This window comes from Capsicum annuum, chromosome 10 (assembly GCF_002878395.1).
Source record: "Capsicum annuum cultivar UCD-10X-F1 chromosome 10, UCD10Xv1.1, whole genome shotgun sequence".
Classification (NCBI taxonomy): Eukaryota; Viridiplantae; Streptophyta; class Magnoliopsida; order Solanales; family Solanaceae; genus Capsicum; species Capsicum annuum.
In genome coordinates, this window is record NC_061120.1 from 119,697,937 (window position 1) to 119,724,074 (window position 26,138).

Sequence of the window (26,138 nt, forward strand, 5' to 3'; positions counted from 1 at the left end):
CTACTATTTTCTTTTTTGGACACTATCAAATTTGGGTTACCCACAACTTGTCTTTACCAGCCGTGCGATATTGGCACCCTTCCAATTGGGGTTACAAATTAAAACCCAACTTAGCCATAATGGCGTATTAGGGACAGGCCGGTTAGATGACTACTTCCTATAGTTTCAGTTACACATTCAGGACTGTTAGATTCAATTATTCAGATGTAGTAATAAAACTCAAATAGTTCAACAAAATTTAGGGTTGTCAGAGACAGTCAACTCAGAATAGTATGGAACTCAACTAGTTACATCAGAAACTAGACTGTCAGATACAGTCACTCAGTATCAATTATTTCACTTATACAGTTATCAGTATCTCATATTATCAGTACTCAGGTTCATTAATCATGTTGTCACGAACTCAGTTACAGTTATTATGTATTCATGCACGTATTCTCACATTAATATTACCTAGTCAGTTAGTATAGTTCATGCATGTGAACCCTTTGCATTCAGCATACCTTACATGTATACCAGTATATTCAAATGTACTAACACATTTGTGCTATGGTGTTTTATACCATAGGTTCAAAAGCACGAGCTCTAGAGCATCAGTAGAATTTCAGTCTCAACATTTAGAGTTAGCAGTGATTCCTCATCTTTTAAGGACATGACATTTCTTTATTATCTCATTAATTAATTTATTAGTTAGAGTTAGTTGAGGATATGTCCCATTAATTTTTCTTCATATACTTCAGTCAATTAGAGGCTTTTCAGACTATCATGTTCAGTCATTTTATTTTAGTTTTTTTTAGGTATTTTATACCCCACACAGATGTTATATTTTTATAAGATATTATGTCTCAGTTTTAAACCTTATGGCCTTTCAACCTTTATTTCTGCATTTATATAGTATATAATGCAGTATAAAGGTACAAATATCAGTCATAGGTTAGCATCTGGTCCTTCAGGGTCATGAGCACCATGTAGAATTTTGGGTACCAGAATTGGGGCGTTACAAACTTGGTATCAGAGTCTAAGGTTCAACAGTGTCCAAGGAAGGAAGAAAAGCTGCATCTAGTAGAGTCTTGTGCATGGGTGTATTGCATGCCGCATTTATGTGCAGGAGGATATAAGATGTTTATAGGAATAGCTTCCCCTCATCGGTATTCATGTCATGCCAGTAAGCATAATCTCAAGTTAACTCTCAGTCTAATCTGTTTCTCCCTTTCTTTTATAGAATATGCCTCCTAACAGAAGAAATAGGAATAAGTCAGCCTCTCAGCCCAAAGAACCTTTGGGTGAATATATTTCTTTTATAGATTTCAGAGCTGCATTCACTACTCTTTCTCAGTCAGTTGCTGCTGAGAATGAACGACTAGCTTTTATTTAGACCAACCCAGTGGCTATTTTAGCTGCAGCAAGGATTCAGGATTTCACCCAAATGCATCCTCCATCCTTTATTGGGTATAAGTCAAATAAGGACCCTCAGGAATTTCTTGATTAAGTTCAGAAGGTTACAGACATCATGGGTCTTATACCTAGTGAGGGTGCTAAGCTAGATGCATATAAGTTGCAGGATGTTGCTCACAATTGGTACAAGCACTGGAAGGCAAAAATTTTAGTTGATGCAGGATCTATAGAGTGGGAGGAGTTTGTCACCGCATTCTTTGAGAGGTTCTTTCCCCTAAAGCTGAGAAAAGGTAAGGTGTTAGAATTCATCAACCTCAGGTAGGGAAACATGATGGTGAAAGAGTATTCTCTTAAGTTTACTCAATTAGCCAGATATGCCCCTCATGTGGATGAAGATAGCAGGGCTAAGATGAGTAAGTTTGTTTTTGGGGTGAATAATAGTGTGGTCAATGAGTGTAGGTCCGCGATATGTAATAGTGATATAAATTTAGCTAGGCTAATAATGTATGCTAAGAAGATAGAGGAGCAAAAGATATAGATAAGGTAGAAGAAAAATAAGACAGCAAGGACAGGTAGTTTCCACTTTGAATAGACTAAGTTAGAAGAATGAAACCATTCTCAGTTTCTTCCTAAATCATCATTTCCATCTCCCTCTTCACCTAGCACTCCAGCTCCTAAGTTTGGGGATGGTAACAGAGATAGAGTGCCAGGCTCTACATCTTAACACAGTGTTAGTAGTATTCGAACTAATACCCTTTGTCAGACTTGTGGTAAGAACCAAAAGGGTGCTTACAGAGCTGGTAGCAATATTTGTTTCAGATATGGCAAGCCAGGCCACAGAGTCAGAGATTATCCCTAGTCAGGTTATAAGGTTAGAAGAACCATTCCTTAGCTCAGTTTGGTCACCCAAATCAGTAGGGTACCACTTCCAGTGCTACTAGTCGACAACGCCCAAATAAGCTTTATGCTCTCCAGTCCCGGTAAGATCAAGAAAATTCTCCTGATTTGGATACTCGTACATTATAGATCTTTTATGTACATGTTTATTCTTTACTAGATCTAGGTGCTTCCTTTCCTTTTTTTAATCCCTATATAGTAGGGGATTTTGTAATCAGTGTCAATATTCTAGCAAAGCCCTTTTCAGTCTCTACCTAGTAGGTAAAACTATCATATCCCAGAGGGTATGCAGGACATGTCTGGTTATGATATTTCAAAAGGTCACCTCAGCAGATTTAGTTGAATTAGAAATGACTGATTTTCACGTCATTCTCGGCATGGATAAGCATCATTCTTGCTATTCCACAGTCGATTGGAGAAACAAAATAGTCCAGTTTTAGTTTTCTAATAAACATATCCTAGAGTGGAGAGGTAGTACTTTAGCTCTCAGAGGTCATCTTGTTTCCTTCCTCCAGGCAAGGAAAATGATGTCAAAAGGATTATTTATCATCTTATTCATGTTAAGGACTCTAGCTCTGAAACATCCAGTCTTGAATCAGTCCCAGTCATAAATGAATATTCAAAAGTCTTTCCCGAAGATCTTCCAGGAATTCCTCTAGGAAGGGAAATAGACTTCGGCATAGATCTTTTTCCAGATACTCAGCCTATATTTATTCCTCCATACAGAACGTCCCTATTAAAAATCAGAGAGTTGAAAGAGAAATTGAAAAATCTCTTAGATAAGAGATTCATCAGAGCCAATATTTCCCCATGGGGTGCACTAGTCTTATTCGTGCGAAAAAAAGATAGTTCTCTTAGAATGTATATTGATTATCGTCATCTTAATAAAGTCACGGTCAAGAATAAGTATCCTCTTCACAGAATTGATGACTTTTTTGACCAGCTTCAGGGTGCCAACTATTTCTCTAAGATAGACCTCAAATCCAGCTTTCACCAGCTCAGAGTTAGAGAATGTGATATTCTGAAAACAACTTTTCGTATTCGGTATGGTCACTTTAAGTTTCTGGATATGTCCTTTGGTCTTACTATTGCCCCAGCACCCTTTATGGACTTGATGAACCGTGTGTTCAAGCAGTACTTGGACATGTTCATCATAGTCTTAATAGATGATATTTTGGTCTATTCCCATAGTGAGCATGATAATACAGACCATCTCAGAATAGTATTGTAGACTCTCAAAACTCATTAGTTGTATGCTAAGTTTAGTAACTGCAAATTTTGGCTAAAGTCAGTAGCATTCCTTAGTTGTATCATTTTTGGTGATTGCATTAGTGTTGATTCTCAAAAGACCAAAGTAGTAAGAAACTAGTCTCTCCCTATCTCTCCATTAGACATTAGGAGTTTCCTGGGTTTGGCTGGCTATTATAGAGGGTTCGTTGAAGGATTTTCTTCTACTGTATCCCCTATGTCCCGATTAACTCAGAAGAAAGTCAAGTTTCAGTGGTCAGATCCTTGCAAAAATAGTTTTCAAGAGTTGAAGACTAGTCTTACCTCAGCTCCACTCTTAGCACCTTTCGATGGCCCTGATGGATTCGTGGTTTATTGTGATGCATCAAGAGTAGGTTTGGGTTGTGTCCTCATGCATCATGGTAAGGTCATATCCTACACCTCCATATAGCTTAAACCCAATAAGAAGAATTATCTAACTCATGATCTCGAGTAAGCAGCCGGATTTTTTGCCTTAAAGATTCGGAGGCATTATCTATACGGTGTTTATGTAGATGTATTCACAGATCATAAGAGCCTTCAGTATGTATTTTCTTAGAAAAATCTTATTCTTCATCAGACAAGGTGGTTAAAGCTCTTAAAAAATTATGACATAAGTGTCCTTTATCATCTGAGCAAGGCCAACGTTGTGGCCGATACTCTCAGTAGACTGTCTATGGGTAGTATTATTCATGTTGAGGATAGTAAGAAGGAGTTAGCTCAATAAATCCTTCAGCTTGCCAGACAAAGCATTCACTTAGTCGATTCAGAGGAGGGAGACATATAGGTTCAAAGTAGTTTAGAATCATCTCTAGTTTTTGAGGTAAAAGAAAATCAAGATAGCCAACCTTGTCAAGTTAAAGGAGTCAGTCAAGGATCAGAAAGTAGAGGCTTTCTCCTAAGGGGGAGATGGTGTACTATGTTGTCAGGGTTATCTGTGTGTTACAGGTATAGACGACTTAAGGAAGCGAATTCTTGTAGAAGTGCATGGTGCGCGCTACTCAATTTATCTAGGGCCCACAAAAATGTACCGAGACTTACGGGACATCTATTGGTGGAGTGGCATAAAGAGAGATGTTGGAGAGTTTCTGGCTAAGTACTCTACATGGCAGCATGTTAAGATAGAGCATCAGAATCCTAGTGGGTCCATGCAAGAGTTCAGTATTCCTACTTGGAAGTGGGAAGAAGTGAACATAGACTTCGTGACATGTTTGCCTCATACATGTTATCATCATGATTTAGTTTGCATCATTGTATATAGGATTACCAAATTAGCTCACTTTCTTCCAGTCCATACCTCTTATTCAGTCGAGGATTTTGCCAAACTCTACATCAGAGAGTTGATCAGATTATACAAAGTTCCATTATCCATTATCTCAGACAGAGGTACCCAATTCACCTCTCATTTCTGGAAAGAATTCCAAAAGGGTCTCTTTGTACCCAAGGTCATCTCAGTACAGCCTTCCATCCTTAGAAAGATGGTTAGTCAAAAAGGACCATTAAAATTTTAGAAGATACGTTAAGGGCGTGTCCAATTGATTTCAAGGGTATTTGGGATGATAACTTGCCTTTGATTGAGTTTGCATACAACAACAACTATCATTAAGTATTCAGATAGCTCCATTGGAAGCTCTCTATGGTAGGAGATGCATATCTCCAATCAGTTGGTTCAAAATCAGTGAGGCCACAGTAATAGGTTCTGACTTAGCATTCGATGCCTTGGAAAAAGTCTAGTTGATCAGAGAAAGATTCTGGGATGCTCAGAGCCGATAGAAGTCTTATGCAGATGTGCGCAGAAAGGATCTTGAGTCCGAGATTGGTGATTATGTCTATATAAAGATCTCTCCCATAAAGGGAGTGAAGAGATTCGGCAAGAAGTGAAAGCTCAGTCCCCAATATATTGGTCCCTTTAAAATTCTTAGTCAATTTTGTAAGGTAGCTTATAAGCTCGAATTGCCTTTTGATCAAGCCACAGTTCATCGAGTCTTCTAGGTCTCTTTGCTCAAGAAGTACATACGTGACCCAGTAGTCGTAGTCCTTAAAAAGTGCATTGATGTTCAAAACATTCTCTCTTATGAAGTGATTCCAGTCAAAATCTTAGACTATCAGACTCGTAGACTAAGGAATAAAGAAGTCCCCCTTGTCAAAGTTCTTTGGCGGAATCATTCTATTGAGGGAGATACTTGGGAAGCAGAACCAGACATGCGTAACAAATATCCTCACCTTTTCTCCGCTAACTCAGATCTAGCTCAAGGTAACAGTTCTCCTTGAGCTTTTCAGTTTCATGTAAAGGTTTCAGTTATAAGCTTGGTATCCATTTAATGATCGGAATTCTATCAGAAACTTTGTATTTAAAACCATTGCATATTCAGTTTTGAATTGATATATCAGTTTCAGTTATGTAATCATGCATCAGATATGCATTCTTATTGTAAGAACCTTAGTTCATCAGAACACATAGTCATGCATTCATGAATCAGTTACACATGCATTACATATGCATGATCAATATGATATATTCAGTTATCAGTCATGTCAGTCATGAAATCATGTTCCAGTTATTCTTATTCAGTATGTATGTCAAGGTATCTTTTTCCCTCTCATTCAGTATCATTTGAGTATGAATGTTCTCAAGGGAGAGATAATGTAATACCCCGTACTACTACCAAGCTTGAAATTATCCAAAGAATGTTAGAAACTTACTTTGAAATATGAATCTATTTTTGTACACATAGAATTTCTAATATTTTCACATTTTATCATGCAGGAAATTGAATTAGATTTCAAACGATAGCAATTTCTTCCAAATCTGGTATTGGAGTAAAAAATTATGAACGTTTTACTCAGAGCTGTCAGAATCGCCCAGGTATGATGGCCAGGTTGACAGACCGTCGCCTAGACCATCACAGCCAAGGCAGTAAGTCAACCTTCTAGATAAGGTGCGACGAATAGGTTGACAGACCATCTAACAAGTGATGGACCTTCACCCAAGACGTCGCTAAAAGGTAGTGAGTCCCCTTTTTGGTCCACGTACGATGGTCAAAATGATGGACCATCGAGACAGTGATGGACCATCGCACGATCAATCACAGGTCCTATTCAGCAAATTTTACATCATTTTGAATGGGTATTTGGGTCTTTTTCCACCCATTTTAACCCCTAGTTATATCAGACAAAGGCTCATAAAATCTTTATCCATTTACAACATCAAATTAGGGTTTTCTCTCAAAGATAATAAACAAGAACAAAATCTAAATCCTTCTACAAGAAACTAAGAGATTCAAGTTCTTCAAGCCCTATAAGTTTAAGAAACTCACAACCCAGGTATCTCATGTGCTGATTCATGGGCCCCTTTCACCCATGAAGCTGAAAAATCTATTTTCAAAATCCAAAATTTGTGTATTGATGAATGTACAAGATTTAAATCACATTAAAATTCATGTTCATGATGTTGTGGGGTTTTTATTCATGTTTTAAATTACTTATTCCAATGATTGACCCTAGGATGTGGTGATTTGCATAATAATCATGATATATATTTAAATTTTCATGTCGATTGTGGTATCCATGATTTTTGATGTGTTGATGATTGTATAAGCAAAGCATCCTCCCCATGTGTTTGATTAAATGTCTATGTGAAGGAAAAGTGCAACACTAGTATGATAATATGAAATCCCCATTCATGTACAAGTTTATACATGTTAAGTGTTTTATGAAATGTCTTAGTCAATGAATTTTGGATTGTGATGCTGGTCATGTAATCAAGAAAGTTATGCTTTGTTAGTTTTGTTCAATCGAGTCCTGGGTGTAATTGTACTCGATAATTTAGTTGTGTGCTTCAAGCCAATGTCATGTTTTCACGATATCCTCAGTCAAGCCATGTTCAGTAGAATTTAGTTAGTCATGTGACTCAGGAAAACTCAGTAAAACTCAGTAATCTCAAAAAGCTCAGTGATATAGAAATCTCAATACTATTTCGTCAATCAATGGAACACAGTTAATTTAGTCTGGTTCAGTTCAGTAATCTTTGTTCTGTATCTATTCAGATGGGAGTAGGGATTAGCACCGAGTGAACCCAAGGATGGGAACACACACTGTCAGATGAGGGTGTGATTTTTAGAAGTCATCCTTGTGTTCCAGAACTATGTATCCAGCATAGGTTGAGACATCAACACTGTCAAGGGAGAGTTGATGAGGTGGATAAATACTGTGAGATGAGGGTCCCACCATTTTCTTTTTGGGACACAGTCAGATAAGGGTCCCCCACAGCCTGTCTTTACCAGTGGCGCGATATTGACACCTTTCCAGTTGGGGATACAGATTGGACCCCAACTCAGCCATAATGGTGTATTAGAGGAATGTCGGTTAGATAGCTACTTCCCACAGTTCCAGTTACAGAATTAGGACTATTTGATACAGTCATTCAGTCTCAGATATAGAAATCAATTAGTTCTACAGAATTAAGGTCTATCAGATATAGTCAACTCAAAATAGTACGAAAATTAGCTAGTTACATTAGAATCTAGACAGTCAGATACAGTCACTCAGTATCAATAATTTCAGTTATACAGTTATCAGTAACTCATATTATAAGTACTCAGGTTTAGTAATCATATGGTCACAAACTCAGTTATAGTTATTATGTTTTCATGCACGCATTATCATATTTAGGTTACCTAGTCAGTTAGTATAGTTCATGCATGCGAACCCTTTGGACTCAACCTACCTCATATGCATACCAGTACTTTCCAATGTACTAACACATTTGCGCTATGGTATTTTATACCATACATTCAAAAGCATGAGCGCCTGAGCATCAATAGCATTTCGGTCGTAGCAGTCAGAGTTAGCAGCGAGTCGTCATCCTTCGACGACATGAAATTTCTTTATTATCTAATTAATTAATTTATTAGTTGGAGTTACTTGGGGATATGTCCCATCAACTCCTTATTCAGACACTTCAGTCAATCACAGGATTTTTGGACTATCATGTTCAGTTAGTTTATTTTAGTTGTTTTGGGCATTTCATACCCCAAATAAATGTTATATTTTTATCAAATATTATCTCTCAGTTTTGAACCTTATGTCCTTTCAGCCTTTATTTCCACATTTATACAGTATATCATGCCTTATACAGGTACATAATCAGCCATGGGTTAGCTTTTGGTCCTTCAGGGTCATGAGCACAGTGTAGCATTTCGAGTACCAGATTCAGGATGTTACACCCTTGTACCCTACAAGGAAGTTTAATTAACCATGACCACCAAACCAAAGCTTACTATTTATTTCATTTAGGGCTCCATTACAAAACCATACCTTGCAATAGTTCCATTAAAAGTCCAATAATATAGTAAAATTATTCTTATAGGTATTTTATCAAACATATTGGTGAATAGTGTTTCCAAAACAAATTCCAATTACCAATTAACCATTCCCATGTAACCAATTGTAAAATCAAACATTAAAGCATGTTAAAACATAATTTAAAAAATGGGAAAAACCATAACCAAATATTTAATTCTAAAACCCCAACTTATATTTTAAAATCCAAAACCATACATAAAATTATGCCATGGAAACATTGTATAAAAACATGCCTTTAGTTGGAACTAACAATGAAGAAGGAGTACATGCTTTAGATTATGAAGATGATGGAGATAAATCACCTGTACAAGCCCCAAATTGATCCTCCAGATGAAACCCTATCCTTTCTTTACCCAAGAGCCTTACCGAGAGTTTATGAGTGTTTCAGATTAGAATAATAAGGTAAATGGTCTCACAAAAGATCTATAAGTCATGGGGAGTTAAGAGGTTAAGTCGTGAAATATAAAGATTACCCCCAACTTCAACTGTTTAAAAGTCCTGTCAGATGGTACGGCTCACCCATACTAGTCGTACACTTCAAAATAAGTAGTGCCAACCACTCGTACCCTAGGCCTCCTCTTTGGACCCATCACTGTGCAATATACAACTTACCTAAACCAAGTCGTAACTAACCATATAATTAGTACCCCTAAACCATATTCCTAGCAGAATAAAACCAAAGAAAATTTTAACACTATCTACTATTCGAGTCAATGGTATAGCTTGTACACTATCTTACGAATTATGGTGAGATACTTGTACATAGATTCAAGTTAAGTTACTATATCTTATATTATGTGATTTAACACCCCAAACGATATGACCTATCCCTAACTATACGACTTGTACCCACTAAGTCTATCCATTCTAGAAACCAGTTAAACCCACCAACCAACACTGGATGGCATGCGACAAAGAATAGACCAATATTACCCCATCATACGATGAGTACAAATAAGTCATATGATATACAGAACCAAGAAATATAGGAGATTTTTCTAAGGGTCCAAACCTTAGGTGTTTCACGTACCCTCCTACAGGAAATTAATACAATATAAGTGGGGAGTAATGTTGACATTTCCCCTTATAACTCCTTAGGACCCCACGACTTAAAATAACTTTTTGGGGCTTCATTAACCTATTTTGCAATCAATCAAATGCTCTAAACTCTCTCAAGTTCTCTCAAAGCTCTTAGGTTAAGGAAAAAATATAGTTTCCTTATAGGTGTTAATTGAAGCTCATACGGGTGATTTCTTCACATCTTCTTTGTTATCTAAGGAATGTTGCTCCTCCCTCATTGTTATTTGCAAATAAAGGTATGTTTTATGAATTGTTTTCATGGCATAATTATTGTGTGGTTTTGGGTTTTCAAATATATGTTGGGGGTTTGGTTATAAATGTTGTGTTATAGTTTTCCCATGTTTTTATTATGGATTTACATATTTCAATGGTGGTTTGGACATTTGGTTGCATTGGAATATTTAATTGGTACTTGGTTTTGGTTTTGGAAGCACTATGCCCCCAATGTGTTAGATAAAATGCCTATGAGAATACTTAGACTTTTAGTGGAACTATTGCATGGTATAACTTTGTAATGGAACCCTAAATGGTATAAATAGTTTAAATGGATTGAAATAGTTAAATGGTAAGGTCTTTGTGGTTATGGTTGGTCTAATTGAAATCCTTATAGGGTTCAAGGAAATCCCCCAAGAAAACATAGTAATTAGCACTCATGGGGTACATGGGGTTTCTTCAAGTCAAATTAATAATATAATCTATGAGTACATGGGAATCCCTTTACCTAAAAATGATGGCTAAGGACATTGCTTGCAAGATATAGTTGGTATGATGATACCACTACTTATAGCTTTGGCTAATAATAAATAGAATGGTGGTTTTATTGTGTGGTAATGGTTTTAATTGGGTAATAATGGCAGGGTATGATAGCTAACCTTGAATGTACAAGTCCAATCGAAGGACACTAGAAACTTATATTTTCCAACATGAGGATTGGTCCTGATGACCATATATGATACTTCTGGGGTACATGAGAATCCCCTAAGTACACTTGTACATATGTATTATAGAGATCGAAGGGTACTCAGGAATCCCCTACTCTTATGGTATCTCCACTTTGTGCGGCATCATTCATAGGGGCCCATTCAGGGGGTTACACTAGACCAATATAGGCCGCGGATAATTCTAGGATAGTTATGCTACACATATCCACGTTAATGGTTTTAAATAAATGCTAAACTTGGTTCTTTTCCGAACTTGGATATATATATGTATGGTTATGAATGCATATGGTTTAATTACTTGGTTTTAAAGGTTGGTATTATTTTATCCTTATCCTGAGTACTTGTTAGCATTCACCCGCTAACCTATCTTCGGGAGGCTATATCCCCACACGATGCATAAACCGACCATTCGACTACTCCTATATAGTGAATAGATTTGGGATCAATTATTGGATTGAAATGGTGCGCCTCCATACTTTGAAAGGCTCCATTTCATATTATGGATAGATTTTGATTTTATAGTTATTTCATGGACTTTAGTTTTTGCTATGGTTGGGGCATGTCCTAATTGGATATTATTTTTCCTTAAGTTAGAGACTTTGTGGAACTACTATGGATTGGAATGGATGGTGTCAGTAGTGGTGTCATCCTTAGTATTGGTATTGGTATTGAAAATGATACTGTATTTGACTAAATTTATGATTCTTCCATCTTTTTATGTTATGTTATGGACAAGATATTGGTTATTGTTTTGGTTTTGGTATGGTTAATGGTTGGGTGGATGATTGGACTTTCTTGGGTTGATCCCAGTTATAGGCATATCCTAATGTCTAGGTTGATACAAATACACTATCTTATTATATGTTCTAAATTTATCGGATGCAAGGTTTATGTTGGTTGGTTGGGTTGGGTATTAGGGGTGGCCTCCATTCCCGGTTGGGCTTTAGATGCCCATTACGACAAGGACCCAGTTTGGTTTATGTCATTTTATTCTTAAGTCATCCTTTTTGTACTATTTATACTAGTTTTTGGGAACATGTTTATTAAATTCCACACTGTTTTTACTATAACAAAGTTTTAACTTAAATAAAAGGTTATTTTTTAATGCTTTAGGTTTTAAATATATTTTCTTTAATTTAATAAATTGTTGGGTGGTATGGGTTCTCCTATCTATGGTTTAGTTGGGTAGGTACCCGCGGATCCTATGATTTAGGTCCCTATAGACTTGTAACTCAGACAGCTATGGAGACTAATCTAAAAATTCTAATTACTTTTAAAATGGGATTTTACCATATTTTCCTTATTTTATATGACTATAGTTTGTGATTTTGTGCCCATTAGGAAAATGAAATATTATTAGATGATTATTCCATTCACCTCCCCCAAGACATCACAATAATAAAAAGAGGTGAGTAGACTCTCTTAAGTCCCAAAAGCTAGGATTCTTAGCAAAATATCAAAGTCTAATTATGTGCTCTCTCAAGTCCCAAAACATAGGGTTCTTAGCAAAATATGGGACTTTAATTACGTGCGCTTTCATCAGGAAGTATCCTTTCACCTTTGTTTCCCAAAATACCCTTAAAAATTTTAATTTTCTCTATGAACTATTTAGAATACTTTCAGAGAAAACACTTATCTTTTAGTTTGAAAACATTAGTATTATTGATCATTTTGGTATATCGATTTATATTTATTTGATAGTAGTACTTAGGTCAAAGTGGGAATAGGGATGAAGTCTCACTCATCAATTATGTTGAGACCTTTAGTAGAATTCCCTATGTCCCAAAAATACGGTTCCACTTTATGTTCTAAATGGTCACCCATTCAAACATGCTTGATAGATTTGTAATTTTAGGTCATCTGTTTAGTGGACCCATGACAGTAATTATCCATATCTTGGCAAGGTACTCAACTCATATTTTGTATGTCTGTTAATAGTAGCTCATAGTATAGAATCAGACATTGCATAAGTTTGTATGAAGTTATCTATTATGTTATTATTTGATTACATTCTTATTTCTTGGTCATCGTATTAGTATATATCTTTCAAATCCATGTTTAGTTTATCATGTCGTGTTAAACATATATAATATAGTACTATAATGATCCTTCTAGTCTTTTTCCATATTTTTTTTATTTTCTTCGTTAGAGCTTTTTAATAGCTTCCCCTAGTCAGGATGTGAAAAGAATCGATGGAATGACCAAGATTTCTGAAAAATGATAGCTCACCACTTCACCGTAACCCGATAGACGACTGCACCACCAAACAATGTACAAGCTAACAAAAGAAACCCCTAGGACCTAACATCATAAAATGATGTAGCATCTGGAAACATTTAGATAGATGAATGCTAACATGTAACTCAAGGTAGGAATAAAATAATACTATTTTAAAATAAGTCCAAACTCAATGTATAAGTTCGCATACATGCATACATACATATATATAAGATGCTGGGATAAAGAAAAAGGTATAGCATGAGGTTTAAAACCATTAACCTAGATTGTATAGATCTAACTGTCCTCAAAACACCCATAAGATATATGGGTCCTGACTCTCCCCAACGAAAGGGCCCATTTCGTGTTAGCCATATGAACCAAAGAAGTCTAAAGAAAGGCTAGGGAAATCCATGAACCCACGATAATACAAGGTATATATATATATTTCAAGTGTGAACTATGTACACGGTCATGACGACCCCTACACTGGAAAATGTAGTTTCCAGTCTTAGTCCCTCCCCATCATACTCTGGGACCTCCACCTTCCATGACGATCTATACAACCCTTTTTAAGCCCATTTAAAATACTTGCACATAAACCAATCAATTTAACCAAGGAGTCATTTATGAAGGCATTAACAGTTTGGTATCATCATATCAATTAGGCTTGCAAGATAATCCTTTTGGGTTGGGGAATCCATGACCCCCATCTGCCCATCTATGTTGGGAGAATCATAATCTTCACTTTACTCCCAAATTCCAATGTAAAATTAATTTATTATCTCCAAGGTCTTTCAAAATTATTTATGCTCCATTTTCCTTTTTAGAAAAGCAAGATTTCAAAAGTGGGTTAAATCATGTATGTACCTATGTTTCAAAACCAATTTCTTAAAGTTAAGCTGAGCTTAAAGCCAATTCCAAACAACTAACTATAGAATTAGAGAAATCCATGAACTCCAAAATTGATCAAATCAATTTTCATCAAATTTGGGGAATCCACGACTCCCATCCCATTTACCATGTCCATGCACCCCAAAGGGTTTAAAAATACATTCATAAAGCAAAAAAAATACATGCAAATCATGGGAAAACAACCCAAGTAATAATTATTCAAAACCCTAACCCATCATTCAAAACACATAATTAAACTCACATAAACAATGATGAAACATATGCTTTTATATGAAACCAAGTTATGAAAGATATATATTCTTGAAAACACCAAGAATATTGAGAAGAAACCACACTTAGAGCATTAAATGATGAAACCATAGAAACCCTAGATTCGTTCTTAACTTGGGAATTTTAGAGAGAAGAGAGTCTATTTAACTTGTTAATATAATGAGAAAGAAAACCCTAGGGTGATTTATGGCCATAGGCTAGAATTAGGGATAAAAGAAAATAAACAAAGTACCCAAATTAAAAAGAAGGAAAAAGGTCGCTAGTGACTACGAGTTACATCTTAACTCGTGGTCAGTGATCACGAGTTGTCACTAAGACTTGTAGCCTAGGCAAAAACTCAAGGCCTGCGTACTAGTTTGGTCACAAGTCCCACCCAACGACTTATACCCTACAAATCATGGAGTCTGGTTATTATCTAGACAACAACCTTGGACATCTAACTATTAAGGTCATGCCTCCCTCACCAAGACTCATTACATACTCTTACGACTCATTCTAGTGGTGACCATGCCAGAAACCTAGGAAAACCTTACTGGTTAGACCATGATTAGATCTATATGACTCATATGAGTCTTCATGACTCATTACCTAAGCTCTACCATGAGTAGTAAGAATAATTACTGTGAAAAAAAGTTAAAATTCAAAACCTGGGGTATTGCACTTGTCATTGGTTGGAGAATTATCTAACCCAATTTATAATCTCTAAATCAACACTAAAAATAGATAATAAAACTAATCCATCAATAAAACATCAAGTCTAAAGAAACAACTATAACTACAACTTAAAGGCAAAATATCTTATATAATAAAAACCATAACTAGGAATCAAAAGATGTCATAACCAAAACTATTAAAGATCATCAAGAAGGGGATGCAATCACAAAAACTAAAATGAAAAACATAAGTCCAGAAACAAAGATTGTCATCCAAGAAGGATTTATGGTAGCCCAAAAGTTTTTGCTCGGCCTTAAATCTGAAGTCAACTAATCGAGTCATGAGTATGGTCTCATAGGACACCAATAATCCCATATTTTTCAGCATACCTTTAACCTGAGACAGTTTGAACATCTCCCTTTATACTAAGGTCAATTTTAGGAGGTATACTTACCCAAATTCGATTTCCTAAATTCTTAAAGGTTCCTTAGCGTATAAGATAACTAGAAATCAGAAAAATAGCACTGCGCTGGTCCAAATTATTCTTTAATTTCCCTAGTCCACAGCTTACTATAAAATCAATTGAAACTAGACTAGCCTAAAATTTGAAACTTTCAAATCGGGAAAAATTTGGACATGAGATATTAAACATAAGGATCATATGTAAAGAAAGAGAGGATCATTACATATGATCTCTAAGAAAATTCTCAAAATCAAGAATAATTCAACTTTTGAAGAAAAATCAACTTCCTCCTACCATGATAAAAGTTTGCAATTCATCTAATATTTAAAATACCATAATTTTATAAAGATAAACTTTCTAAATTTGAAGAAAAGCTTGAAATAACAGATGATATTATAGGAAGAACTAATGTAAAGTTAAAATCTAAATTAAAAATCACAAATGATAAGTCTATAAGAACTCTATCTGTAAAAAATGATAATTTCAAAAAAAATATATTACAAACAAACCGCTTTTCCTAATATACGGTATAAGGAAAATGAATTTTTTATCTTATACTTCACATTTTGGAAGAGAAATCGCGGAATGGAAAATTCAAGAACTAACAGAACATCAAATTTATAACAAACTATATGAAATGGGATTAACCATTATGGGAAATAAAATAAAGAATGTAATTGAAAAACAAGCAGCTACGTTAATTATTGTTGTATTTACAGGTACATTATAATATTGGTGGGAAAACTACCTCACATAATATAATAAGCAAAGTAAATTAAATGTTATAACTATTTCTCAAGTTATTAAGACTGATTTTATTTGGAAAACAGTGGAGAATCAAGTCTTAAAAGATTCCACCGCCATATTAAATTATAGTATCGCTAAACATTTTAAAGGAGAACCTCAACGTTTTTCAAGACAGGATTTTAGAGATTTTATCAAATTTATCTTGTCAAAAGTTAGACAATATTATATAGTACAAAGATGTTTTCCTCAACAAAGTCATGATTAGAACAAAATGCAATCGTGATTATTAGAATGAAAAAATTATAAGTGGTTTACCAACATTATTTGCAGAAAATGTTTGAACAAAATTATTTATAAATATTAAACTTAAAAATCAACTAAAATGAGACAATAAAATGTTTGAAAATCATCTCCTTCAAAACAAGCTTCAAATAAAATTAAAAGCCAGCACAAAGTTATAATGATAAATCTGAAAAACTACATTATTATAAACGACAATTTAAAAATTTTAAACAAGCAATATAAAGGAAATTTAAATCACACAAATTCAATGATGACACATGTTGTAACTATAGAAAAATAGAACATAGGTCCAGATATTGTCGAGCCCCTAATAAAATGAAAGACATGTTAAATATGTTTGGACTAGAGGAAGAATTTATGAAAAATAATGTTTTATTCTTGAAGAAAATAAAATTGCTCTTCTTAGGAAGAAAGTCTTAGTAATAATGACCAGCTCAATATTGCATACAGTTCAGATAGTGGTGAATCAACTGACCGTTATAAATGCATAGTGTAATTTTCAACTGTGATAGTCATTCTATAAATGTCATTTACTAGAAGTAATAAGGAGGTTTTCTTTTATATGATTGATTATATTGAAGATCTAGCCCTTAAGAAAAAATATTTAATAAAATTAAAAGAAATAATTCTCAATCAACAATTTGATAAGAAAATCATAAAACCTTTTAACATGAAAAAACATATTAAATAAATATAAAGAACAAAAGTAAAAAATAACATAAAAAATGTTCAGACAAAATAATTACACATTAAAAGGGAAGTTCAAGGAGTTATGAAAAGACTTAGCAATTTAAAAGCAGAATCAATTTGATAATAAAATAGTAAATGATTTAATGTTTAACCAAGAGCTAAAATCATGTAAATTTGAGCATGCAAAAACTTTAAAAGTACATAAGGATAATAGAGATATATAGTCTCTAGAAGAACTTCTAATAAGCAAATAAAAAATTAATACAAATACAATAATTAAAGTCGAAAGTTACCATATACCCATTACTTCTAGTTATAAATAAAAATTACATGATTCATAAGATTGTATTGTTAGATACAGGTACATAGATTAAAACTGAACCTTTGAAGGAATAATTTCAGCAAAGTATCTTGAAATAATACTACTAAATTATTCTCCACTACAGGGGAAAGGATAAAAATAAATTACTAACTACATAGGGAACACATGTAATAATGAAATATGTTTTATTAATGATTTCTCAACAACCAAATTTTAACTGAAGACATAATTTTAGGACATCTATTTACAACTCAAATAAAATCATATATTGCTGAGTTAGATGACATCTATTCCATTATATTGGGAAAAAATTATTTTTCATATCCTAATAGTATATCAAAAGAAGAAAGTGACTTTATAAACCATACAATTTTTTAAGGTAAATTTACATTCAAAACAAATAACCTATTTAACAGATGAAATAAAAATTAAAAAAATTGAATCATCTTCAAAATGTTCTGAGGTAAAAGATAAACTTAGCCAACAAGTTGCCTTAAAAGAAGAAGTTTGTGGGAATTTTTCTAGTGCCTTTTGGGAAGGAAAATACATACTATTGAATTATCCTACATTGAAGGATTTGACGAAAGGATTATCTCCACTAAGGCAAGAACTATTCAATTAAACCATGAATTATTCAAATATTACAAAACAAAAATTAATGACTTGCTTGATAAAAAAATTATTAGACCTTCCAAAATGTCTTGGAGTTGTTCAAACTTTTATTTTAATAATAGTGTTGAAAAATAAAGAGGTACCCCAAGAATAGTTATCAACTATAAGTCTCATAATAAAACATTAAAATGAAATAGGTACTCAATATGTAACAAATGTGTCCTTTTAAAAAGAACTTATGAAGATAATATTTATAGCAAGTTTTATATGAAATCAGGATTATGTCATTTCCAAATCACATAAAAATATAAAACAACCTCCAGTCTCCTTTTTGGACAATATGAATAGAATGTAATGCAATTTGGACTAAAAATGCTCTGTTTAAATTTTAATATATTATGAAAAATAAATTTAATCAATCTTGTCATATTTCTATAGTCTATATTAATGATGTTTTAATATTTTTCAGAAGATATTGACCAATATTTTAAAAATTTCCAGACCATTATAAGATTATTTAACAAAATGGATTAGTAGTAAGTTCTAAAACGATTATATTATGTCCGATCGCTATTAGATTTCTTGGCTTGATTTGTATCAAAGAACCTGAAAACCCATTTGTGGTACCATAGAGTTTTCATGTATGTTTTAAGATGAATTAATTGATGAAATTCAACTCCAATGATTCGTATAAAGTCTCAATTTTGTTGTGGATTTTATTTCTAATATTAGATTGGTTTGTAAGCCTCTTTTTCAGTGTCATAAAAAGAATCCTGTTTCTTGGCAAATAGAGTACACTTATACAATCCAAAAAATTAAATCAATAGTATAAAAACTTCCATGTCTAAGAATACTACATCCATAGGCTCTTATGATAGTAGAAATTGATGCCTCGAACATAAGATTTGTGTAATGACTTAAATTTATAAATTATTATCTTTATGTATTTTGACCATTTATTACTTTCCCTTAGTTACTACATGTTGATTTTAGAGTTTGGAGATAGTTGGCTCAACTCTCGATGCGATCAAAAATAGTTTTTGCGAGTTTGTTATTTTTAGAGGCTTGAGAAGCTATAAAGTTAAATCCAGTCAACATTCATTATTTTAAGTATCAAATGGCAATTTTAACTGTAGTAGCAGATCTAAAATGTCAAATTTGGGTTGGTTCAATTCTGGGATTTTATATCTTATTTTGACCCTTCAATTGAAAATTAGTAAAAAAGGGTTCCCAAGTCAATATAGTCAAAACAATCTTTTAAAAAAATCTGACATCGCCATTGAATCTAGAACATTTAAAATACCATAGTTGAAAAGTATGTTTGAGTTTTTCAGGATTCTAAATGAATCCCAAGTGGTTGGCCAACAACTTTTAAACTAAGAAAAGTTGTTGGTGCTGCTGAATGATAGTGCGCCCACTTTAGCAGCAAAAGTAAAAATTTAGTGGTGGTTGATTAAGTGTTGAAGACCCACTTTCGTATTCAAGCATGACCCATCACCTACTGCTAAAGAAGGAAATTTACTGATTTAGTTTTTGTTGCTTTAGCTGAAGAGGACTGCTTTAATGATCAACCATTGCTTTAGAGATGACCTTCTTAAATGGTTATTGGACCTCTTAAGTGGCAAAATCTGGGTTGATATAACAATCCATTTTAATGTTTTTCCTCAATTTTTAAATTGTTGATCTTTGGGTTTAGGCGATTCTTGAGGATTTCTTCATCATTTTGTCTTGGGTAAGATCCAAAACCTTATTTATGTTATATCATCAAAAGAACCTTTAAATCATGTTTTCAAGCTAGAAATTCAGAGTTTTTACTGGTAAAGCATAAAAAGAGTTTTTCTTTGATTTAAATCTTATTTTTAACCTATTCGGACATGAGTTTTCACCTATAGCATAACAACCATTTTCAATTATGTATAAATATGTATACATGTATAAGGAAACTATTAAAATTCTTCTTGGATTTAAAGTTATAAATTTTAGGATAGGCTAGTTTGTAGTGAAAATGGAGCAAGGTGTGTTCTAGAAAAATCTGAAAATTATTTAGTCAGTTTTGATTGTATTTGATTTGTAGTATCTAAGTGGATAACATGTCGCGAATGAGAACAGTTGGAAGTCATGAGCTTGTACGTGAATGAGAATGCATGATAACATGTCACGAATACACTATTACATTCACATGGATATTTTATTAAACACTCGGGGAGCATGATTGTGACACATGCAAAACAACATATAAGGCATTATACTACAACATGCAACTTGAAAATTCAAGTATTGTAACATGGAAATTACATCAATCAACATATATGTTATCTTATGTTCATGAAACTTGTAATTAAATCTTAAATTTAAACCCAAACATGAATACAATCCAAATTCCACATGTAAATCATGAATCAATAAACTTATAGTTTTAAAAAGGATTCTTGAACTCCAAGGGTGGAAGGAAACCCAAGGATGAACACCTAACATACCTTGATTGTTAATTTAGTGATGATTTTTGTGAGTTCTTGATACTTGAGTCTTGACCTTGATGAAACTAGGGCTTGTTCTTGAGAAGATTTTGAGAATAATGAGTTTATTTATACCTTTAGGATACTATATCTCTTGTTTTAGCTAAAATGGGCATGGGAAATAGGACTAAAATGTCCTTAGAAACATAGATATTAATGCACAAAAATTGTCTAGTGACGTGATTGGTGACGCGACGTATCAATAGGATCGATGTGATCACCGACGTGTTATATCAATGGGTGCAACACGGTATCCAACGTGATGCATCAAGATTGCATTGGCTTGCTATTTTTTTTCATTCAAAAATGACCCAAACGAATTCCAAATATTCAAAAACTCACCCAAAATGACCTATTGACATCCCTGATCATGAATCAACTTGATAATCGACATTCTAAGGTCGAAAATATAAAAAATAAGATCATCCAATTTTAAAGGCTAAAAATGCTTCAAAGACTTAACACTTAGCTGAATTTTTTTAAGTCTGGGACCTTTTTGACATGCTATAAAGGACTAAAATGACTAGGATTTTGTGGGGTATAATACATTTTTTCTTCTTTGCTCAGTCGGCCTGTTATACCAACTAGTACAAGTCGATAGTACTCACCCCTACTATTCCCTTTTTGTGTAGGTTCTTGTATGAGCAACTCATCTAGAAATTAACTTTGTACAGAGATTCTCGAGTTTCAGATAATAATTTGCTTTAGAGTTGGGGTTGTTCAAACCTTATCTATCCTTATTACCTTTATTTTGGTTATCCATATACTGATGTGTGTTTTCTAATTTTGTTATGTGTTAGATGCTCTTAAATTATGATACGAAGGGTTAAGTGATTTATGATATCTCTTTGAGACTTTAGTAATTATTTTACGTGTATGGGTCTGACAACATTCTAGAAGTCTTATCTTGGGTTATCTTGTTGATTTTTCTTAATTTTTCCTTATCAATTTGGGTGATTGTCTTACTTATCAAGTATAAGCTGTGATAAGTTCAAACACGACCTATTTTTAGGTCTTAATAAATTAGTATCAGAGCAGCTAGAGTTATCGGTCTCATAAGTGTAAGAGCAGGGCGTCTAGTAGAGTCTCATGGATTGGTACCTATTGATACCTTTGTGTTTCACATTAATTTATTTTGTCTCTTGAGTTATTTAGAAGGTGTTCCCTTGAGTGTAACTTTTATTCCTTAGAATTTGAGTAATGTTCCATTGCCAGCATCGATATCTACGTATGGTATTCTTTTTTTGGGGGTAAACCATCATGTATGGTATCCCTATATATGGATTCATTTTTTACCAGCCTTACTGTTTTTCTAATTAATTTTAGTATAGTTATCTCTTCTGATGATTAGAAGAGATTTTAGAGGCTTACTCGCTCAAGTTTACCTAAGTTCAGTGGTGCTATTGGCAAGGATACCTATTAGTTTTTGATTGATTGCTAAGAGAAGTTACATAATATTGGATCCCTTATGTTTCATAGAGTTGCTTGTACTACCTATCAGTTGATTAATATGGCTAGGAATTGGTAGAGGTCATTTTCTTATTGTAAACCTTTGGCTTTCTCAACTATGATTTAGACATAATTTTTCAAGGACTTCTTAGAGATATTTGTGTTGCATAGCTTGAGGGGTCATATATGAGATGAGTTTGATCTCTTAGAGCACAATTGCATGACAATAGTTATGTTTAAGACTAATTTTCAAACTTTATCTAGATATTCAGCCACTAGCATATCCATAAAGTCTAAGAGGATTTATAAGTATGTGAAAGGGTTAGCTGGTATATAACCATTGGCTACAACCCAGATGATAGCTTTAGGGGATTATTCTAGAGTACGATTAAGCATACAAAACTGATCGAGTAAATTATCTAGGCTACTCAGGAAGGTATCACGAAGGTGCATCGTCAAGGTGACTTTGGTAGACATATCACTTAATGTAGAGATTTCTATAGTAGAGGTACCTGTGGTTACCATGGTAGGATCGTTCAGGCCATATTGTAAGGATCAGGTGTTTACCTTCAGGGTTTGGCCTTCTAGTAGATAAGTGTTAGGTCATACCAGTGGAGTTTCTACGGTTAGTTACTTAGGCCTAGATGATCATTATAGTTTATCCACACCTTCTTATATATGATTCATGTCATAAAAAATGTTTTATATGTGATGACTTTGGCTATGTAGACAAGGATTACCCTCAATATGTATACGGATCCACTCAGTATGGTTATTTGCTTCAACTTTACATTACTATAATTTTTGCTGTAAGAGGATGATCATAGATTAGTTAGAGTTGTGCTAGTGGTAATAGATGTGCTAGAGGTAGTGGTAAGGGTGCTTGTGAAGGTAGCCATGGGGTTACTCAGTCCCATGGTCAGTGTTATGCTATAATTGGGAGACTCAAGTAAAGGATTCTAATGTAGTTATTATAGGTACTATGCCAGTTTTCTATAGATCTCCCTTCATGTTATTTGATCCTAAGTCTATATTTTCTGATGTGTCTATATTTTGTTACTTCTGTTTTTACAGCATATGTGAGCTCCTTGTTGTGCCTCTTTATGTTTCTACCCGTATAGGAGATTCTTCAATGGATAATTGGGTATATCAATCTTATGTTATTACCTTTGTGGTTTATAACACTTGGGTAGATATAACTATCCTATATATGGTGAATGTTGATGTTATTTTAGGTATGGATTGCTTAGTCATTTATCATTCTATTTTGGACTGTTATGATAAGAACATTGCCTTAGCTACGTCGGGCATAACAAGGTAGATTAAAAGGGCATGTTTAAGTTATGTTTAAAGATTGTTATATCTTTTCAACGTGCTTGGTCCATTCTAAAGGGGGGGTTGTCTTATTTTTCTCATATATGTGATACTAGTATTCCTTACAGCCTCTTATATATATTTTATTTGGGATATTCATGAATTTATGGATGTGTTCTTTATAGATTTGTTTGGTATGCCACTGGATCATGCTATTGATTTCGCTATAGATGTGGAGTCAGGAAGTAAGCCTATTTCTATTTTTTCATAATGGATGGCACTGATTGATTTGAAGGATTTGAAAGAGCAGATTCAAGATTTGTTCAGTAAGGGGTTTACTAGACATATTGTGGTTCCTTTGGGTGTGCTTGTCTTGTTTGGGAAGAAGAAGGATCGTTTGATACATATGTGTATTGACTTTTGGCAGTTGAACAATGTGATAACAAAGAACAATTATCCTTTTCCACACGTTTTTGACATCTTCAAGGGGCTTTAGTTGTCTCCAATATTTATTTAAGATTAGAATATCAACAGTTGAAGATTAGAGCATCAAATGTCCTGATGATGGCTTTTCAAACTCGATATGGTTATTATGAGTTCTTAGTCATGTCTTTTGGATTTAGTAATGCCCTTGCAACGTTCATGGAGTTGATAAATCAAGTAATTCAACTATATCTTGACTCTTTTGTGATTGTATTTATAGATGACATCTTCATTTATTCCAGGAATAAGGCTGACTATGTAAAGCATTTGAGGATTGTACATCAGAGGATGCATGATGAGAAATTATATGACTAGTTTTAGAAGTGGGAGTTTTGGTTGGATTATGTCTCTTTATTGGGTCATATGGTAACCAAAAATTTTATTATATTTTATTTAGCAAAGATAGCGGCAATTCGTGATTGGGATAGACCTACTTTTTCTATCAATATTTAGAGTTTCATTAGTTTAGCAAATTACTATTTGTGTTTTGAATAGGGTTTCTCATTTTTAGAGGCTCCTTTTACCAAGATGAATCTGAAAAAAGTGATATTTTAGTAGTCGATTTTGTGTGAGAAGAGCTTTGAAATGCTTAAAGAGTTGATGACTTTGGATCTTATTTTGACAGCCTAAAGAAGGTATGAGTTTTAATATTTTTGTGATGTTTCTAGTGTTGGCTTAGGTGTGTTGTTGGTGTAAGAGCGTAAGGTGATTGCTTACATATCTCGTTAGTTGAATCCTAATGAGAGATACTACCCAACCCATGATTTTTAATTAGTAGCTGTAGTATATTCGTTGAAGTTCTGCGATCATTACTTTTATGTAGTTCTATGTGTTATTCTCGAACCACCATAGCCTTCAGTACTTCTTGAATTAGCAAGATCTTAGCATGAGGCAACGTCATTTTCTTGAGTTCCTTAAGAATTATGACCTTACATTTCTTTACCATCAGGCAAAAGATAATGTAGTTCTAGATGCCTTGATTCGAAAGTCAAAAAGTATGGAGAGTTTAGCTTATATCTTGACCCAAAAGTGGCCTTTTAACTTAGAGGTTTAATTTTTAGCTAACCAAATGGGTAGGATTGATATTTTTACACTCAAAGGTGTTTTAGGCTTTGTTGATGCAACATTTTTCTTGAAGAAGTAGATTCGAGGTCACTAAATTGATGATGTAAGTTTGATGGCAATTCAGGATAAGGTTTTGAGTGGCGAGACTGGGGTATCATATCTTTATTCTTTTGGAGTTTGGAGGATATGTGGCTGAGTTTATGTTCTATAAGTTAGTGGATTTGTGAGATTGATTTTTGAGGAGGGACATTATTCAAGTTATTCTATCCATCTATGTGTGACCATGACGTATCGTTATTTGAAGTAGCTTTGTTTTTGGGGAGCTATAATAAAGAATATGGTATATTTTTTAGTTCGTTGCTTGTGTAGTCAATAGGTGAAAGCTGAGTATCAGACACCAGGTGGTTTGCTTTAGATATTACTCATTTATGAGAGGAAGTGGGAGCGAATTACTATGGAATTTATGAGTGGGTCACCTCACACTTCTTGTCATTTTGATTGTATTTGGGTCATTATGGATTAGTTAATCAAATAATCCCATTTCAACCCTATTCAGGTTTTAGCCAGTGTAGAGACATTTGCCTTTATCTATGTGCATGAGATAGTTGGGCTTCATGGGGTACCCATGTCTATTATTCAGACAGATGCTCAGTGCTCACTCCCAGATTATGGTGGGTTTTCATGTGGAATTGGGTACTTAGTTTGACCTTAACATAGCTTTCCACCCAAAGACTAATGATCAGTCACACTGGAATCAAGCTTTTAAGGATATACATCACACATGTGTGATGGAATTTGAATATTAGTGGTTGAAGCATTAGGACATAGTATATTTCGCTTATAATAAGAGCTACCATTCAAATTTTGAAATGGCACCTTTTGAGGTGTTGTATGGTAGGTATTCTCGATCTTCTATTGTTTAGTTTGAGACCTGATATGCCATGGTTTTATGGCACTTTTAATGCTTAAAACAGGTAAACTATGCAAGTACTTAGGTACTTTATTAGGTATGATATGATATTTTGTTGTTCTTTTTGCTGAAAAATATACTTCAGAGATAAGAAGGGGAAAAAAGTGATGAAGAGTAGCTGGAAGGCTACCTAACAGCCTACGTACAACTCAGAGGTAGTACCTACAGGCTCGTAGGTAGTCCACGTAAGTGGAGATGTAGAGAT